Source organism: Peromyscus maniculatus, chromosome 13, assembly GCF_049852395.1.
Source record: "Peromyscus maniculatus bairdii isolate BWxNUB_F1_BW_parent chromosome 13, HU_Pman_BW_mat_3.1, whole genome shotgun sequence".
Classification (NCBI taxonomy): domain Eukaryota; kingdom Metazoa; phylum Chordata; class Mammalia; order Rodentia; family Cricetidae; genus Peromyscus; species Peromyscus maniculatus.
Window position 1 is genome coordinate 51,320,598 of NC_134864.1, and position 6,000 is coordinate 51,326,597.

The 6,000-nt window shown below is 46.1% G+C and overlaps 2 long non-coding RNA genes across 3 annotated transcripts; one reads left to right on the forward strand and one right to left on the reverse strand.

Annotated features, from left to right (window-relative positions):
* Window positions 1-89: 89 nt before the first annotated feature.
* Window positions 90-1,272, reverse strand: LOC143268367 (uncharacterized). Its single transcript, XR_013044222.1, has 2 exons — window positions 1,047-1,272; window positions 90-378 (listed from the first exon to the last, which is right to left on the reverse strand). It is a non-coding gene; the product is annotated as an uncharacterized LOC143268367 (long non-coding RNA).
* A 92-nt stretch (window positions 1,273-1,364) lies between these two features.
* On the forward strand, window positions 1,365-5,266 carry LOC121822079 (uncharacterized). 2 transcript variants are annotated; one of them, XR_013044121.1, is made up of 2 exons: window positions 1,365-1,502; window positions 2,590-5,266. It is a non-coding gene; the product is annotated as an uncharacterized LOC121822079 (long non-coding RNA). The 2 variants fall into 2 exon arrangements; XR_013044122.1 differs by having other exon boundaries at window positions 4,750-5,266.
* The last annotated feature ends 734 nt before the right edge of the window (window positions 5,267-6,000 follow it).

Below are 6,000 nucleotides of genomic sequence, written 5' to 3' on the forward strand. Positions count from 1 at the left end.
AAATTCTAAACACAAGAGTCGGTGGGGTTTCCAACGAGGTGTTTTGAGTGGGAGGAAGCGTCACTCTTCCTAGTTCAGCTGCAGGTAGGTGGAGGGGAAATAAGAGGCTTTATTTATGGTAGAGGTGGGAGCTTTGGAAGTGGAGGGGGAACTGAAGACGCTTTCAGTAAAACATTAGGCTGAACTGGTGACAGCGGATCCCGGGGAAGCGCGGTGGGGAGCAGCCTTGCAGCGGAAGGCAAATTGGAAGCTATTTGTAGCTCCATCTCTCCATTTGTTCATTCGCTTAGCTGTTTACTCACATCTGTACTTTGCTCCTTCTTGACTTCGAGGCTTTCCCGATTGGCAAGTTTTCCGCTAATGCCAGGACAGATAATTCTAGAACAGATATAGACAAGTCCAGTCTAACATACATCCCAAGATCCAACCATTTCCAGTTTTTAGTGTGCTCTCAAGACTTCCAAGTTAGCTCTGTAGAGACCCTAACTTTAAGTAAACTCTGAATTCATGAGACAGCATGGAAGAACACAATAATGATGCTGGGTGAAAGACCTCAGTCAAAGTGAGTGTGTGCTTTATCGCCACGTGCGTGGAAAGCCCCGTAGAATGGAAACTTATCCCTAGTAACCGGAGGTGGACTAATGGTTTCTCAGAGAAGTGTAGAGGCTAGGAGGACAGGGGACTTAAGAACGGGGCACGGAGGAGGGTTAAAAAGAAAAGGAAGGAAGGATTGGCTGGCACCAAAGTGGCGAATATCTTTGCTGTCTTGACGGGAGAAGGTGTTAGAGAGAGCTATTCCTGTCTATAGAAAGCCTTGTATGTCACAAGGCGACACACACACACACACACACACACACACACACACACACATACACACACACACATCGAAATTTATCAAATTATATACTTCAAATACGTGTAAGCAGGCCATCAACTTTATGTCCAAAAGGCCATTAAAAACCAATCTTAGCCTCTTTAAAAAACGGAGACAAGACCTCGCTGTGTTTCCCCAGCAACTCTAGGACTCTTAAGCTTAACAGTCTCACCCTCCTTCAGACTTCCGAGTGCTGGGGTTACAGATGTGTGCCACCCTACCCAGCTCAACATTAACTTTTGGATGTCAACCGGTCACGCCTGAGTCAAGAGATGGGAACGTGCTGGTTGGTGATGATGCAGCGTGACAGGAGGGAGTTGTTCATGGACGTGACATCCAGCGTGACTTCAGGAGACAGAGGATCAAGCTATGTGCACCATTGTGTCTGCCCTGTGGAATGCCCCCTCACCCCCCCCACCCCCACGCCTTTTGCTGACTTTATTGTTTTCCTCCTGCCAGCTCCATAGTTTCCATGGAGACAAGGGGAAACAGTTCATAAGTCAGAAAGCAGACTCCACTGGCCTGGAACTCATAGACTTTATGGCCTGTTTCCATCTCTGTTGCTACCCACACTCCTACCCCGTCTACTGCTGAGAGAGGAAACGGGCCAAGACCCTAGACCCCTAAGGTGGGCTTTACTTTTTCTCTCTGCTATTCATACTGGGAGAAATGGAGAAAACAGCTAATCTCAAAGGCAATTAATCTAAATGTAATAGAGCAGGGTAGAAATATACAGGCACAGGCATGTTATATTCCGTGACCGTTCACTTACTCCCTCAAATAATTAGTGAGCAGAAAAAGCAAAGTAAGTCGTGCTGATAATCAGCTATGGAGACTGTCTCGTTTAGCACTTATTGTTAGAGGGTAGAAACATTAAAACTCAGATGACGACATTGTAAGCTCTCTGTTTACAGAGAAGGTACCCCAGACACTGGTGGAGGGAAAGTTCCTGGTACAAGATTCTGAGAAAATACTTGAGTCTCACTTTATTGATATAAGAAAGACAACCTCTTCCGGGGAAGGCTTCGGAGCACTCAGTATTACAGAATCAAGTCACGTAGTCGGGCGGACCCCAGAGGACTGTGAGATAGCAACAGAGTCCACCTGGGAGGACAGTGCCCCAGTGGGTGGGATGACACTGCTGTGGCACTCTTGGGCAGGGCTGTGGAGCACCCTCTGGGTATGGTGACAGGGAGTACAAACAGCCCAGAGCAAGGGCTGAGGACCCAGCGACCAGGAAATGGACCCAGGGAGCCCCAGGCACGTTCTCTACTCACAAGTGAAATTGTGAAAAGGGGAACAGGAGGTTTGGTCACGAGATGAACTGATGAGACCACAGTCTCAGAAGGGCCAAATCGTAACTTCTGGTTGTTAGATTTGTGATGGATCGGAACGTGAGCCGAGCAGGCCGGAGAGACGACTCAGCGGTTAAGAACAGTAGCTGCTCTCTCGCCCAGGCCCAGATTCAGTTCCCAGCACTAACACGGTGGCTTAGAACCCTCTAGCTCCAGCTCCAGGGGATCTAATACCCTTGTCAGGCCTCAGGGGGAAGTGCACACATGTGGCACTCTCATATCCATACACACAAAATAAATATTTTTTTAGAAGAGTGATTTACAGAAAGCCACGACTAATCAAAAGACAGTTTGGAGCTGAGTCCTAAAGGATACCTTGATAATATAACTCCCACACCTGTAGCTCGGGGATCATTGCAGAAGTCACCATCATGACCGTCTGAACATGAGCTGATGAACAAGGACAACGACACTAGAGATACTAATGTGGAAGGTGGAAAGTCCAGGAGACCTCAACTCTACACAGAGAACTACAGGCAACTAAGGAATGCTAAGATGGGAAGAAGTAGTTTTCCCCAGGTAAAAGCGCACCATTTGGTGATTTAATACCAAATAGTCAGCCCTGAAAACATACATACATACATAGAAACATTTTACAGACTGAGCAGGTTATACTTATGTTTGTAGGAGTACACACACACACACACACACACACACACACACACACACACACACACAGAACAACAATGAATGAAAAAAGAGGCAATGAATTTGAAAGAGCAAGGAAGCATATACAGGAGGGTTTGGAAGGAGGAAAGGAAAGGGGAAATGATGTGATTATAGTATAATCTTTAAAAAAGGAATGATAAAAAGGAGAATGACTTGTCTCCTAAAAGCCCACCTCCCCCCACCCCTGAAGATGGGGTAGGGAGCTGGAGAGATGGCTCAGTGGTTAAGAGCACTTGTTACGCCTGCAGGGGGCTGAGGGTTGATTCCCAGCACCCACATAGCATTTCCCAACCATCTGTAACTCCAGTTCCAGGGGATCTGCCCTTTTCTGACCTCCTGGAGCACCAGGCACAGACATGGGACCTATATAAACATGCACCCCAGACACTCATACACATACTAAATTAATCTAAAAAATTAAAACAATCCCCACCAAACAAACAAGCATACAAGCAAAAACCTAGAGCGGAGGAAATGTATTCACCAGGGGCCATCTTGGAAGTGTAAGTACAATTTATGGGAATGGTTGCCCCGTGGACTGAGCAAGACCACGTTGGCCTGGGCATACTGTGGAAGTGACAGCATTCTGCCTCCTCCTGGTGGCCCAGGAAGTTGTTCTGGCTGCCCCAAGTGGGGCAACACTTGCCCATCTTGCACCCACTGCTCTTTATGTTATCAGAACGGTCACTTTCTGGCTAATGAAAAACATCTATCCAGTCCAAACACGACCTTGAAGTTTATCTGAATCGTCTGTTGCTCATCAGAGCAACATATATCAGAAGTGAACTATATGCCAAAAGACACTTTGAATGTACCATTTATCTTTCCTGTAATTGATTCTCATGTAGTACAAATACCCTGCGGGGATTCACAGAGGGCTTAACACACTCTGCCATTATGATGACATCATCTCGCATAAAGCAGCCCCTCTGGATGCTCGGCAGATGACAGGGTGTCTCTTTTGGCTTTAAGTGCTGCACACAGCGCCCCATTAACTATGGATTACAAGGAGGGACTCTTCCCATCACGCCTTCCCCCCTTCATTTTCTCCCAGCACTATCAAGCGAGTCCCACGCTCCAATCAAAATGAAATTATTTCAAAATCCATACCCAATTGATTCCTCTTGCCAGAAGAAAGTATGTAACAATACATATCCATCGACTTTCAGTTTGGGTTTGTGCTGAGATTTATTGTCCCTGGGCAAATATTGAGCTGGGTGAAGTTTCGGTCAGTTGTGACCCTCTCAGTCGATAAATCTAAGTGTTGACTTTGGGAGGAGTCAGTGGCCATGGCTTCGTGGCTCTGGATCAAGTATTTGTGTAAAGTGATGTTTTTAAAGGATGGAAAGGGGAGCAGAGCCCCAAAGCCTAGTTCAAGAATTGTCTAGGGCTCGTAGGTTTCAAAGAAAGTCCTTACATATGTAGAATAAAAGCTACTGTATAGCAAAGGATGCTTCTGAAAGGCATGCAGGTAGACACCACCTTTCTCTGAGGAATAGCCGGGAAGAAAAGGTCTCTATCGATTAAAAACCATTACATGCAGTTATACATCATGATTGTATTAATTACATAATCATTGCAAATGGTCCTCCAGGATGTCATCCTTTGACCCAAGGGCTACTCGATGCAAGGCATTTTAACAATAATTGGTAGCTCCTCTGGATCTATCAAACAAAGGGGGATGGTAACCCAACCTGCTGCCAAGATAATGTCTTAACGTGGTCAGGGGGGGTCACAAAGACACTATCAAGATGATACCTGACACTATCAAGATGATACCTGATGGGTATCATGGATTCACTGCAAACAAAATGATCACTCAGCTATGTGTTTGCGTTCTTTGAAACTTAGGCATCCTGTTTGGCCTTTACGTTTTAAAACTACAAGGAGAAGAGCTGCTATGTACCAGTTTCCTCCAGACTGAAACATTCCAATTCTGGGAGACCTCCTTAAAACAGAACTCACATTAAACAACTCACATTGTTTCAGGAAGTCCTTGACTGACGGGATTCACTAGCACGCCACCCCCAGCACCCCCAAGAATAAACCACAAGGACTGCAGAGAGTCACTCCCGCACAAGATGCACAGAAGCAGAGACCCTTTCAACCAAGCAGCTGGAAAAGAAGCAGACTGCAGCTAAGCAGTCGGGAAGAGGGGTAGATCAACTGAGCCACCCTGAAGGATGCTCTCCAGCCTGGTGATCTGTCCACAGGCTGTGCCGTGAGCTCCAGATGTTCAGATTCTGTGAGCTGTCACCCATGCTGGGGTAGGCTTTGGTGATGCAGCTGTCCCTGAGTCATTTCTGCTCCTATAAGTAACCCTTCACCCATACTCTTGTACCCAACCCCAATAAAACCCATTGCTTCACCGAGGTAGACTTTGGTGGTATCTGTGCTATGCCAAGTCGTGTGTGTTAATTCTCTTCAGGAAAAAAAAAATCTGTCACACAACAGAGCAGAAGAGAACCATCAAAATGTGCAGAGATGCTTAGCAAGGCCAATATGTGGTCTATGTTAGTTATGATAGGACAGGCCCCAGAGCAGCACCAAATAAATCTCCATATTTTCACAGTATGGTTTCATTCCTCTTTTCATGACTTAGCCTAGTGACTCCAGTGGTGTGCCGGCTAGTTTTATGTCGACTTGGCACAAGCTAGAGTTAATTTAGAGGGATGGAACCTCCTTTGAGAAAATGCCTCCATCAGATCTGGCTGGATGGTATTTTTCTTCATTGATAGGGGAGGACCCAACCCATTGTAGGTACCTGGACTGGTGGTCCTGGGTTCCATAAGAAAACAGGCTGAGCAAGCCATGGGGAGCAAGCCAGTAAGCAACACCCCTCCATGGCCTTTGTATCAGCTACTGCTTCCAGGATCCTTTCTTGTTTCTTGATGATGAACAGTAATATAGACGTGTAAGCCAAATAAACTCCTTCCTCCTCAAGTTGTTTTGGTCATGGTATTTCATCACAACTCTCCTAAGACAAGCTTTCCTTGTTGGAGTCCTCTATCCAACAACTCGGGTAAAATAAATCCTCCTGCCTTTTATTTCTAGATCCAATATAAAGCTGGCCACTAAAGGAGAAGAACTAGAGGACCCCAT